The following is a 14,687-nucleotide window of genomic DNA, read 5'->3' as shown; positions in this document are numbered from 1 at the left end:
AGGTGTTGTGTTTCAGCAGTGGTGACAGCAGCAGTGGGTCACCTCCGCTGCAGCAGATTTTAATGAGCGCAGCATGCAGGCTCTTGTTCATCACTGACAAAAATGCGTAGCTAGTGGTGGTGACTGCTGAGAAATAGAATTTTATAGCTGAGAATCTGATCAATCAAATAATGTTACTGTGTTCTCTGTATTCATCGTAGTTTCCATGGAAATAAATAGAAGGCATTGCTTTGGAAGCAACCTACGTACTATAACTTCAGGAAGAAACACACTGAAGTAATACCACTGACCCTAAAGTTGGAATATTTACAAGTATAGATCAATTTCATTATCAGCTATGTATTTTAAGTGGTTTCAAAACATTTTTTGAAGAGAAGAAATATTCTGTGGAAGTAGATAATGTATTGAAAATCTGGAATTCTGTCTCTTTTAAAGACTTACATCTGACTTATGTATGTTTGAGCTACATTTGAGTAATTGTTGTGATAACCTGATTTTCAGCTTTGTTCAGTTTTACACACTGGATTGATTGCCTTAATGGAGAACTAAGCTGCTCTGTGATTGTACCTTGTAAACATTATAATTGTGCTTATTTCTAAATAATCTGTCCATGGTTCTCTCCACAGTCAGTTTAGAGACCGTTGTCATTTTACCTACTTGAAAAGGTTATATTGGGTATTTCAAAAGCTAAGTATAGTGACTGGGTTTTGAAACTAGAATTCTAATGAGAGGTCCTGGTGGAAATGCAAAATGTTTTTAACAATTCCAGGTCCAAATTCTAGGATACAAAACCAGCAAACGAAATTAATATAGTAAAACACACAGTATGCTTAAAGGGCAAAAACTGAATTTTATACCAACTCTCTTCCTTCATATGTTGGTGGGAAATGTGGTATGCTACAGCTATCTCATACTTGAATTACTTGAATACAGTGCAGGTGAAGGTCCACATCTTTTCCAGCTCTTTCAAAAAGCTGAGTGTTTTCATGCAAGTGCAGCAGCTGCTCGGAAACTATTAGTTCTCAATTTTACCCTGCAAAACAGGCCGTTGATTTTTTCAGCAGCTGCAGAGGAGAAAAAAAAATAACAAAAAAACACATTGTTTTCTCCCAGGTAAATATAGTGAAGTAATTAACTAATCTTTAATGGGGCTTTGCAATTTCCTGCCTTTTAGTTGATGTTATATAGTAGTTTTGGATGCTTTCTGTGTTCTGTACTTCACACAGTACTTTGAAATACACTCTGTATTATCTTTTTAGAAGGACAAGGTAAAATTGTAAAATCACAGTACACGTGAATTTATTACAGCTTACAGCTTTCTCCACTCAGCCATTGCAGAGTGTTATGATTGATAGCAGTCGTGCTAATGCATATTTAGCAGGTTAAGTGGCTTTCTGACTAGTATTCCTGTACTCATCTACCCCTCGTCAGTATCAATTAAGGAACCGCATTTGTCACAGGGAAAACTACAAGAGTAGGAGACTTGTTTTTTGCTTCAAGCTTCAGCTGGTATGGTAATATTCTTTCAATATGTACAAGGCAATAGTGATAAATTGTTTTTGTATGCCTTCTGGGGAGAGGACAGGACTTCTGTGTACTTTTGTAGCAGTTAGTTTGGTAAAACACTTTTTATTTGTAGCTAAATGTGAGACTGTTAAACTGGAATCTATTGAGATAGACGTTTAAAAAACAAATAGCTGTAGTAGCTGCTATGGATAGTTTAGATGTATATGATCTATGCTCATTGCCAGGGGAGTCCAGGAGATGTGTGTTTCCTGTCACTTCCTTAGCCCTGGTTTTCCATTGTACTGAAGTGTTTTCTGAGGTGCAGTTTTAGACTGTATCCCACCACAACATTTCAGTGCCAGGCACAGTATCTGTGGTGCCTAATAATGCTGATGCAGTCTTTCTCTATAAGTACTTTTCTTTGAAGTAGGGAGATTAATTAACTTTTTCATGATTTTTTTTCTGTAAAGGATTTTTGTTTGACTAAAGAGCATTATGTGTTGGTGTTTTGTTGCTGTTGTTTTTCTTTTTTTTTTTTTTTAACTGTGTATATACATTCTTTTTTTTTTTTTTTTAGTCACTGACCAGGAAAGAGAAGCCTGAGATGAAATGTCCCAGAAATAGTGAGTGAAGGAAGAACTACTTGGAGTGCTGCAAAATGTTTTCAAGGTACTTAACAGCATTTAAAAAAAAAAAAGTGTCAAGTATACTATGAGAGTCCTGTAAGTACTCAGTTCCAAGTTGAAGGATTATTGTGAATTTACTTTTAGATTGATAAATCCAACAGATTTTCACTTACAATTACAGTTCTTATTGTAGTTGGGCTGCAAATTAAAACATTTGAAGAATTAGTATTCTAAATAGTAGCTTAGATTTAAAGAAGTTTTTTTTGTACTCCTGTATAATACCTTATTTAAAAGGAAAGAAGATGGCTGTCAGGCTTTATTAAAAAGGACTCAGAAAACAGTAGATGTGAGAAACTACTCTCATCTCACTAGAATCTTTTTGATTTCATATTGCCCAGAGCAGCCAATGCTCAGGTGACTCTGCACACCACCTGATATGAATACACATTGTAAAATATTTTAAGTCACTGTAAGTCCAAGCACATCATAAGCCTTATAATAATGATTAAAACACATAACGAATGAGTAGTACTACTTAATATGAAGTGAAAAGAACCTGCTGTGACTTACTAGGTTACCTGTTGTTTGTCATTCTCTGTGGGATATCTCAGTGTGTAAGTGTCTCAAATATGTACTACTAATGGCTTAATCAGATTCACAGGAAGATCTTTCAGCAAGTGCTGTAAGAATTTTTTTTTAAACCTTCCAACAAAGTTTGAATACAGAAGTAAGTATTTAATTATATTTGAAGGAGGGATCTTTGTTTTAGAATAGTTTAGTTCGAAGCAAACCACACTGACTGCTCGTGTTTGAAGAAGGATCACAAAGCAGCACAATTTTTTTTGAATCCTAGTACTACTGCAAACTAGATAAATCATGGGATCCATTTAAAGAAATCCATAACTATGAGGCAAAACCATCTCTTTGCATAAATTATTAGAAATTACTCAGGCTTTTGAATAATTTGCTCTACAAACAGATTATGCTACAGAATAAGCATGTATATGCAAGTTGATTCTAGCAATTTAAGATGTGTCTGAGGTAATATTTCCATAGAAATCTCTGTATTTGTCCTCCAGTAAAGGAATGAGCCGACTTTACAGGGAAAAGTAATACAATCAAAAAGCATGAATAATGCAGTATTGGGTACACATTATGCTTACACTTAAGCAAGTTTCAATCCTCAGTTTCCAAAACATTAACATTTCAATCTGCGTACATTTTTGAATATAGCAATGCTTGATTTATCAAAAATATGCAAAGGTTCAAAACCACAGCATACTGCAGTGGAAACCAAGCTTAGTAATGTTTGATGAATTCCTCAAAGGTGTGACACGTTAGCTGAGAGCTTTTTGCATTGCAATTTTTTATTTTAATCAAATAACAAAGAAAAGAAATTATTGAATATGTAGTAATAATAATTTAGTAATAACAGACTTAAAGCTGCATAGTATTTCTCATTCTATGTAAAACTGCATAAAACAACTCTGCATCTCTCTCTCTCTTTGTCCATCTGTATATGCTATGCTACCTTATGGCTTATCTTATGGCTGACTTGACTGTAGCTCATAATTGAACAAACCTTTGCTTTTTCTGAAATAAAGGGGGCAGATTCTCTATTGACCCCAAAGGGAACAGTATGACACAATTGCATGTAAGTGCTGTTTATAAATGCTAATTAGGTGCCCAGATCAGATTACTTTCATTTACAATTTCCCATATGAAAAACTTGTAGCCAGGGTCATCCTCTTATATGCCTGGCTGCATTACATACCTGAGAACATTGCTTTAGTAAAGAGCAAGTTGCACAGATCCAGATCAGATAGCTTACCTTGAAATGTATACCTTGCATTGTGTAACAATATTACCTTTCTAAAAGAAATTAGATGAAAATCCTATTGAATTCTGGAGATTTGTATTAAAAGAGTTAGCAGATTATTTCTGCCTAGGAGGTGCCTGCATCAAATCAGCCCTGATCTGACAAGCACATGTTGCTATGGCAATGGAGACTATTGGATGTTAATACCCTGCTTCAGCTTTCTCACAAATAGGAGCTCTAAGAACTGCAATACACGTTTTCATTTTTTTAAAGCATGTGTCTGCTATACTTTCCCCTTAAACAGTTGATGGCAAAGAACCATTTTTTTTTCTTACAATACTTTTGTGGGTTGTAGATTAACTTTAGCCTAGCTTCAAACTACCACGCAGTGTGTTTATGAATAAAATTACTAAACAAAAAAAGAAAAGCAGCGTAGTTCACAGGATACTGGTGTATTGATGTTCCTGTTAAACAGGGGAAGCTTAAGTACTCTTGTGATCAGAATCTTTTGTATAACTAGTGTTAAAAGGAAGCAAAGTTGGCTTTACAGTAATAATTTTAAGGTGTTTTTTTGTTTGTTTGTTTTTTAAAAACCCACATTTGTAACCTTTTTAACTTTCTATGTGCACTGTTTAAACCTGCAGCAAAATGAAAGCTAGTTAAAGTCAGCTTGTCATTTAGCTTTTGCATTTCATGGTAGGTAATTCTCTGCTAAATCAGAAAACAAGTATTGATAGCAACAAAAACAGAAAAAGAAAGAAGTTGAACATGTGAGTTTTTTTCTCCTTGCTAATCTTGCAGGACATACCTAAAAAGGCAGGAAATTTTGGACACTAGTTCTCAAGAGTGTAATTCCCCTCAAACATCATATAGGAAATGCTCATGGATAGAACATCTGCTTCTACGGCTGCTCTGCATCCCCCAGTGAGAGGATACACCTCAAAAGGTCCAAGAGCAGATTTTCAGTTCTCACCAGAGATACATTTGTGCATCATTATTTATTTAACTTTAACCTTACTGCATGTCATAAATCTTTGACAGGTGGGTTAAAGATGAGTTTTCCACATGTTTTCTCAGGAATTGCTTTGTAAACCATGAAGTGCAAAGGTCACAGTCATGTTAGTTACCACAAGCTTGCTCTCAGACCTAATCTAGGAAAACCAAAGCTGCAAACAGGAGGGCATCTTGGTTCAATGATGCTATTATTTATTAAAAAAAAAAACCCAACAACAAAACTGTGCTTAAATGTGTAGAAGTTAGTGGCAATTTCTGCAGGTTTTACACTGGTGTGTATATATATGTGTGTGTGTGTGTGTGTGTGTGTGTATACACACACACACACACACATTTCTTGACTTTCCTAGTGGTTGTAATGTTATATCTCAAGAATACAAGCCTTCTGAAGACAAGCCTAGCTTGTATCTCATTGAAGGCTGTTTCATGTGATGTTTTGAACTTGCATGTGAATTTAGAGAGAGAGATCCAAGTGGTTTTACTCAAGTCAATCTCAGATGCTTTATTAGTCACTTTTTTATTTGGGAGTTTTGTGGAGCTGGGGCAAAGCAGTTGCTTATTTTTCCAGGATGTGATTTACTTTCATCTAAAAACAAAGAAAAGAATCTGATCATTAGTCAGCCTTAGGAGTCCTAGGTTAACTTGTAATGAAGAATTTCAGAACTCTGCATTCTGTTCTGCAGCAAAAGCAGTGAGTTTGATTGTTTCATGAGCATGTTTACTGTAATAGATATAAAACATGCAATTAGTAGCTTTCTTATTTCATCTTATAACTGCAGAAGATATTAGTACCACTTAAATATGGAAAATAATTTGTAAAGCAAACTTGAAAAATAAATTATTGTCTGCATACTCAACTTGTCTCAATCAAATGCATTGGCTGTGCCAGATTATTTGCTAACTGACAGTTAGATGAAAAAAATCAGTCCCAAAAGGAATCTTAGTTTCCATGGAGCTTCTCTGCTCTTCGTGGATGTGTTGTAGGTTAGAACTGTACTGTAGATTGTAAAAGCAGCACTGAAATAAATGGAGGCAGGCTGTGTGCAAAGATTTTAGGGAATAAAACAAATACACAATGAAGAATACTTAGCATTTAGCACAAGTAAATGTTTCTACAGTATTCAAGTTATTCTCCCATTAGCTTTGTTGGGTAGATAAGCCAGCATCCATGCACCCTAATGTATTTGGAATAATTGGGTATCCCTTGTAAATCCAATTATAAACTGTATTATCAGGGGCTTATTAAGAGTGTAATTACTGGTTTTGGAAACATCTGTGACCAAACAGTGCCATTCTGGAACTGCTGTTTAAAGCCACAAGCTAATTTTACAGTATCATGTAATAAATCTCCAGAGTAAATGTAATTATTTAAGGCAGAAATTCTGTCAATTACTAGAAATAGACAATTCAGTATCAAACTGTAAGTTATGCTTTCTTGTATATATAGCTTAAGTGCAAATCTTACTCAATGAACAGAATTCCATAGCAAAGCTTATGAAGACTTAAGTGTAGTAAGCTGAGGTTTCAATTTTGTGTAAAAATAAATACACAGATTTGCAGTCAACTGTGAGTGCCTCAAGTGGCAGTGATCAGTCAGGATATGAATAGAGTCAGTCCAAAGGGCTAGCCCTGATGCTTTGTTGCTCTAGAATCACACACAGCTGTCTTCCCTGTCTATAGCTGCCCAGCATTAGAATTCATATCCTGTTTTTTCAAGATCTCGGGTGCTTCTAACACACCTTTATATTACTGGAAGAAAAGTTGTGCCCTGTGGATTATACATGATCTATAGGTTGCATGACAGATTGACACACATAGCACTTTGATAAGACAAGCAGGCAAAAGTGACTGTAACAATGCTACTTGAATGAAGCAAGCTTTTTCATACCTTAGTGAAGATGATAGGTTGCTGCTGCATCTCTAAGCAAGGTGCAATTTTAAAGCCCTACACTGCATTTCTGCCTTAATATATAGGATAAACTGATAAAATTTTAGTCATTGTTACCACCTCAAGGCCTACTTGTTACAGTACTCGTTTCTATTTTCTTCATGAGAACTATAGCTTTTCCAGTTATAGTTACTGCAGCTTGTGTAAAACAAAAGCCATACCTAATTTTTCCACCTTTAATTACATTTTTTGTGTTGACCCATACCTTCTTTTTTTGTTCATGTTTCAAATACATAAACTCCTCTGCTCTTTGTTCTTTCTCCTATTCCATGTGATTTCTAGTGAAACAGTATGTGCTGGTCTACCATAAAATACAGATGTTTTTCAGTTAAACGGTAGTGGGATTGTACATCTTAGTGAATTCTGGATTGCAACTGACAACTGCAAGCTTTGAGTTGTTCTGGAAGCTGGTTCATCATCTTTCAGCACAATTTTGTTTGTTAAATTTAAGGAGAAGAGGGAGTAAAGACAGGTTTGCATCAAGAATGTAGTGCTTCTATTCAGCCTTGAAATAACTCTGTAAAGAAAGAATGCTTAGGAGGTAATAATTGGAACAAGTAATTGAATACGTAAATAAAGAGCAAGAGAATTTAAGTGATTCAGTACCTTCCTCTGTTCTAAAGTTTGCCCACCCACTCCTACATACCACCTCCTGTGGTCCAGGACATTTTAATGCAATGTGGGAGGTTAGCATACAAATTCCTACTGACTACATTTGTGCATTGCTTCCTACGCACCTTTTGAAATAGGGTTCCTTATTTAGAGAAGTTAATGAGTATTATCGATATGTCCCAAACTGCACATGCAGTGGGTTGACAATAACGTGTTACATCCATTCGCAATTACTTGGCATTCTTTTTTTTAAAAAAAAAAAAAAAAAAAAAAACTTTGTTACTGAGACATGTTGGTGCACCAATTACAAGCAGTCATAACATGTGGAAAGGTGATGTTTTTCTGAGGCCTGGAAAGACAGATGCTGTATCTTGAAACAAATACCTTTCCAAGGAGCCTGTCCAGTGAAGTTAAACATGTTTGAGTGTTGAACCACTACCTTCATGGATCATAGATGGAGCTCAGCAGAAAACAGATTTATCTGCAACAGCTTCATAATAGTAGTGAAGATGACAGAAGTCAACCCCGAGGAAGTAATTAACAGTATATCAGTACAATTTAGTGATGAGTCTTAAGAGCATGTGTGCTTTGGGCTGACTCAGTCATTTTTCTGTTGTACAAGATGCTAACCCGTTTCCTGAAAGCACCCAGAGGTTCTGATCTATTCTGGTAGAATGTATTCCTGACACACAGTCGGAGCTCAAGGCAGCTGGAGTTTTCAGGTCTATTTGTGTACCAGGTTCCTGGTTCACAACAGGGGCTCAGTGCTGTTGAACTGGTAGAATGTAAGGACAGGTTTAAACCTACAGTCTCTCACTATTTATCATAACTTGTCTAATTCCAGCAGTTGAAATACAACCCCTCCTCTTTTCACCCTGGCACTTTTCTGCAAAAAAGTAGTTTTTGTGTGTCACATTAGTGCATTACTAAGAAGCACTAAGCACATTACTAAGAAGCAAGCCCTGCCTTCTGATTAGCGAAACTAGACTAGTCAGTTTCTTAATTTATTAACTGAAGTATGGGAAATAGAAACAAAGAACAAATGATAATAAATTAAATTGTTTCCTCCTCTACTGATCTGAAACATTTGAAAAAAATTAACACATTTAGCATTTACAAAGATCTTTCCAAAGGGAATATGCTTATGCTATTTTATTCTAATCCATTAATGTATCCTGCTTCTTAAAGGCCTGATGCTAAGTATTTATTCCAAAGAACGCCCCTACAGAAATCTGTCTGTTTCATTGTAAGGGAATATGGTTATGTTAAACCTTAAGAAGCATTACAAAAGCTATTTAGTTGAAAAACTAAATACCTTTGTAGTCTACTTACTGCTGGAGAGGAATTCAAGTAGGAATCATAATAGTGGTATTTCTTGTGCTCCTCATTGCATTGGGCTTCAGAGGGAAAACAAAAACAGAACAAAAAACACAACCCAAAACATACTGCTACTGCTTTGTCATACCTGGCCTGTACGTGACAAACATCGTAATTTCCTTGACGAGTCTGAATTATTATACGAACGAACAAAAATTGGGATATTTAGTTTTACCTCATTTCTTTCTTAAACAAACAAACTAAAACAAAACCGCACAACAATCTCTAACTTCTGCCTTGGATCCAAGTGATTCCTCACAATCTGTATAGAATATAACCCCAGAAGATAAGTTTCCTTCCTCAAGCAACACTTTAAGAAAATATATATAATAGAGATAATTACATATGTATAATCTGCAAGCTCTGAAGATAACTGAAGTTCCAGCAATAAGCTTTAGATTCATTTTGATTGATATTGAACTATTTGATAACACAAAGATTCTCAGACAGCTGAAGTCTTTATATTAGTCCAACATCAGTCTTTGCTGGCCAGGGCTTTTTAGTTGAGAGCTCAGAGTGCTTTGAATTAGCACTTGCTAAGTAGGTTTTGATGTAGTCCAGTCATTACAGTAACTGCATTCCTATTAGCTACTAGCTCCAACTCTGGGAGAGTCAGAGTTTTCTTTCTGCTTTGATGATGTACATTTTAAATGCAAATACCTAACACCTGGACTGACATTGTTCTACAGCCCAGCCTCCAATTTCCTCCTCCTGATTTTCTGACACTAAAATAACATTTATTTTTCTTCTGATTTCATAGCACCCTTCAGCTCTAAGCTGAATTCTATGTTTGCATACCCTTTGCTTTTGCAACTCTATCTTTCCCTGCTAAGAAAGCATAGGTTTTTTGATCCTCATTTGTCTTTAATAAAGCATTTGGTCTCTATCCAAAAAGAAACTCTGTATAATCTTTGTTATCTACTTGCTTCTGTCTGTGTGTAGGATTTTCAGGTGGCATTTGTCTTTGGAAGGTTTATTTGAGCTTAAGATGTTGAAATTTTGCTAACCATTTAAGCAGTGGGGGGAGGGGTGGGGGAGGCTAGAATCAAATCCAGGGGGAAGGGTTCTTGGATAACAGAATTAATTAGGAGCCAAAACTAGACTAACGGATTTTTAAATGAGTGGAGGTGCTTTTAGCTTTATCTTCTATGTTCTAGTTATACTTTTCTTTTTCTTTATTGCATCATAGCCTGTCGTAGAAGTACAAAAGGACATACTAGAAACAAAATATATGAGCACCCTCTCTAGAAAGAAAGCTAGAGAGAGCTGGGAATTAACATGGAGAAGAGAAGGCTCCAGGGAGACCTTATAACTACTGAAAAGCTGCAATAAGCCCCTTTTAAGGAAGATGGAGAAAGACTTTCCACTAGAGCATGTATTGATAGTACAAGGGGTAAAGGTTTTAAACTAGAAGACGGTAGATGCAGATAACACATAAAGAAGTTCTTCAGCTGGAGGTTGGTGAGGTACAGAACAGATTACTGGAAAAAGCTGTGGGTGCCCCCTCTCTGGAAGCATTCATTAGCAGGGTGGATGAGGCATTCTGGATGGGTCTTTGGGCAGCCTGGTCAAATGGAAGGTGTCCTACCCATGGCAGGAGAGTTGCAGCTGGATGATATGTAAGGTCCCTTCCAAACCAAACAATCCTCTGTTTCTATGAAAACGTGAGATGGCATATACAACAATACCTACAAATAGATGAAAGATCAACAGTGTGTTACTTTGCATGGGATTTGTTACTTTAGCAAAACAAAATTGCTAACAAGGAACATTATACAGAAAATATATTCATTCACATATTTCCTCAAATATTCTTTTCCTCAGTTAAAGCAGAGCATACCATCTTTGCCCTTACTCTCTAGCAGGTGATTTGTTCTGTAGACCAAAAATGGTTCAGTGAGAAGACATTAACTTTGGACTTAAAAGTACACAACTAGATTCTGGCTAGAGGAATTTGAGCAAGTTATCCGTGTCTTTTTGTCAGATAGGAACAGCAGCGCTTCCCTGTACCACCTAGAGATGTTGCAAGACCTAAGCAGGTACAGTTGAAGTGAGGATCTCACCTAGAGAGATAGACGTTATTTGCTTTATTATTTTGCCCTCACTCAAACCTCTTGAATGCTTCACATACACAATTTCTCCTTCCAAAGATGCTTACGAACACCCGAATTGTGTAAAACAGGGGTAACCAGTCCATGTCTTGGGACCTATCAGTACATGTTTTTATTTTGTGCGTATTTGGACCATGAAACTGTCGTGTGGATAGGCAGAGGTCTCTTACTAGCCTTGTCTCCCAGATCTATTTTCAGATTTTGCTGTCATCTTTACTCTGATGGGGTCATTATCTCAATGAAAAAGATATCTACTAGTCTCCATTTATATTGGAACAAAGGAGATACTAACAACAATAAGCAGCCTCCAAATAATGGTACCCACTCAGCTTGGCAAGAATCACATTTCAGCTATGAAGTGCCTACTTATAGTTTGTGGACATTCTGTTGGACTGTCACTAATTTTATTTGCACATTTGAGATACCTCCCACTATTTCTTCAAGTGGTGCAGTAGGAAATATATCAGACAGCTTAAATCTGTTTCAAGTATGGCTGCCAGCCTTGCTGGTTTTGCAATTTGATGGCTTCACAGCAACCGAGCGGCCTTCCTTCCTCTTCCATTACTATCCACATGCATTTATACATCTGTCACCTCATGGCAAACTCCATGTAGCAGTTAAAAAAAAATAAATCACTTGAACTACAGCAGCATTGCTTTTTTAGAGGGGAGTGTTTCAGTGAGTTAAACTGTAGGCAGAATATGAATCAAGGAACTAGCTAGTAAAAAAGCACCAAAATGTCAGCAAGTTGAAACACTTTGTTGCTGGATTTTTAAACTAAACTAAAGCACACGAGAATTCAGTCTCTAACATCAGTAGAAGATGGTACTTAGTAGCAGATACGCTAACAGCGTGGTTGAAATGCAAGACAGCCTTGGAAAAATGTCTATTGAGTTAGGACGAGCACCTTTGACTCTTGTCCATCTGGACAGGACAGAACCATCAAAGTTTAAGAATGGCATCTGCCAAAGACAAGATCTTTTACCACCAAATTATGAAATTTGCACTCAAAGGCTGGAGAACCAAGGATTGAAGAACTGCTATTCTAGGACCAAGAAAGAGGGGAAAAAAAAAACCACTCCTAGTTTTCTGTGGAAAGAAGCCTCAGTAAGGTATAGAAAACGCTGTCACCTAAACAAATTAATACCCTTTCTAAAACATCACGTTGTAACACTGTAATGTAATGGAAAGTACAGCAACAAAAGTAGCATGGTCAAGTCTTTGGCTGCAGCAAACAAGGACAAGCCCAAACACAGAAGCCATGTTCACAGAAACAAAGGAAAAAAAGCTGCTTACCTTAGAAAGGCCTCAGGTACACAGAGATCTCCAGCAAGAGATACTCTCACCTCTACTGCCAGCCCTTAAATGAGGTCTGGGAAGGGGTGGATCCTGGCTCTACCCCTCCCAGCCACTCAGGTACATTGCTTGCACCTGAACTCCTCTGAGTTGGCCCTGCCTTCCCACCAGGTGCCCAATCACTGCTTCAGGCCATGATTTAGCATTTCCACTACACATGTAGACACAGATTTAGATGCACGTGTACACAGAGATGCTGTAAAAAAAAAAAAAACAATAAAAAACCCCACCTCAGTTTAATTACATCATGCACTTTAAAACAAGAACTGTTGTTACTTACCTAGGGCAATAGCTGTTTGTTGAAACATGCATAATAAACAGCATTGGCTCTCTTGCCATATCTTGACACTGTTCATGTAAAGAAAACACTGTCAAGCCACTTGAAGAAAAAAAATGTCTTCTCATTTGGGCTAAGTTGAAGTACCTAAAGAGATTTCTTATATCCTGTGTTTTTTACATAGATACAAAGACCGCTGTCACAGCTAAGATAGAATAACAGTCTTCCCTGCTCAGCTTGTTGATACTGCGGAGACCTATACTACAATCATTGTTTGACCACCTCAGATGCAGCAGTTTTAAAAATACTAATACTGATGAAAATACCTAGCCTGTAGGCCTTTCATGCAGCTGAATTTGACTTCTGGCTTGATGATTATGGATACTTTACTCACATAAAGTGACATTTTTAGTTAGATATGCAATTACAGTTTGGCCAATAATTCTGCCTTCCCAGAAATGCTGTTAGGTATGGGTCAGTGATTACAAATAAAGTGAAGAATTTAAGGTACTTTGATCTGTCTGTTTTTCAGCAGCAGAGTAATAAAACAGATTTAGCAGTGTTTGTAGATTTTTTTTTTTTTTAATATATGCTCTGTTTTCTACTTCGCAGTACTGAAAGTATATACAACTCCATCTAGTTGTTTGAAAGGAGTGTATGTTATGTTAGGGAAGCAGGTGCCCAAATGGCAAGTAAAAGGTCTTAAAAATTTGATAGTGTAGATGTATGCTCTGTTGCTGGTGAATCACGTGTTAAATCACACACTGGTTATTTAATCTGAGCGTGTAGAGGGGAGTGGACAAAATTCATGCCTCGTGTTCATTTATATAGTTTGAATCAACCTGAGGCATCTTGCCCTTTACATCTAGATAGAGCAATGCCATCCTAACTACTTAAAGTTCTTCTAAAAGCAAGATCTACATATGGACAAGTACTCAAGGACAGGAGACATTTTGTGGATCTTAAATCTTCTTTTCAGTGTAACCCTGAACTTCTCAGGTGAAATGAACATGTAAGCCCTTCAACATTACCAAACTTGTGTACTACTGCCCTCTACTGTACTTTTAATATTAATCATAAATTTGTGATATATCACAAATTTATCTATATCACCCTTAAATTTGCAGAGGCAAAAATGTAAATCAGGAAGAGTCCAGAAGAACTGGAAAATTTGAACTTCTCTGCATTTCCTGACATGTTCCCCAAGCTGATTCATGATTTCATTTCAAAGTAATTCACCCACAGATCTACCAGAAAGCTGCCCCAAAGTATAGTAAACTATAGTAAATTATTATAGTACATTATAGCATAGTAAATACTGTAAAGTCCAAACTCTTCTAAGGTCCTTTAAACCAGCCCACCTGTACAGCAAAGCTGTAAACCAAAACATGTTAAAAAATCTGCAAGAAAAATCATGGTGTATCTGAACCAAGTTAATCGTAAACCAATTCATATTCATGAATTCCCCCATATTCCAGCTCCCAACTACATTTAGAAAAATACATCACATTCATTATAGAATTAACAGTATATTCCTCAGCTGTAGATGCTCAAACACAAGTATTTAATATAAGTAAAAAGCACTACAGATTTGAAATATATGCCACTATAACTAATATTAATGCCTTGTTATTATCAGTGAGGATGATAAGTCTCAAATGCTGTTGACCGCTAAAGAGCAAGAAATGTAAGGCTGTACACAAATCTTTTCCATGAGGGTGTCTTATTAGTGAAGCTGACTTATATCCAGGGCAAATGTCAGAAGAAACTGCAAATCTCACAAGAAACTAAGCTCTTAATTCAGTTCCCCAGGAATTGAAGTTTTGTTTCAGCGTAGGAAAGATTTCTGGAGGACAGGACGGGTGTTTCAGACTTGCTTGCACCTTCCAATACTTGGAAAGTTTCCTGCATACTCCCATATCATCTTTTTCTAATAGAGAGTAGAGAGATGGAAGTTGAAATATCAAGTACTATATATTTCTCAGTAAAACATATTAGATTAAGGTCAGATGGTAACTTCCCTTGGTCCTGTCATGAAAGG

General features: G+C 36.6%; 1 protein-coding gene across 2 annotated transcripts in view; it reads left to right on the top strand.

Annotated features, from left to right (window-relative positions):
* Nucleotides 1-14,687, top strand: part of LOC415616 (ras GTPase-activating-like protein IQGAP1-like) — a 106,692-nt gene that overhangs the window by 50,103 nt on the left and 41,902 nt on the right. For both annotated transcript variants that reach the window (XM_046899567.1, XM_040645961.2), the window contains one exon: nucleotides 2,084-2,175. The gene's annotated coding sequence lies outside the window, so the exon portion shown is untranslated. The remainder of the gene's footprint in view (nucleotides 1-2,083; nucleotides 2,176-14,687) is intronic.

The sequence above is a fragment of the Gallus gallus genome, chromosome 11 (genome assembly GCF_016699485.2).
Source record: "Gallus gallus isolate bGalGal1 chromosome 11, bGalGal1.mat.broiler.GRCg7b, whole genome shotgun sequence".
NCBI lineage: Eukaryota > Metazoa > Chordata > Aves > Galliformes > Phasianidae > Gallus > Gallus gallus.
Note: the sequence above shows the minus strand (reverse complement) of the source record. Positions and strands in the feature narration are given on the sequence as shown.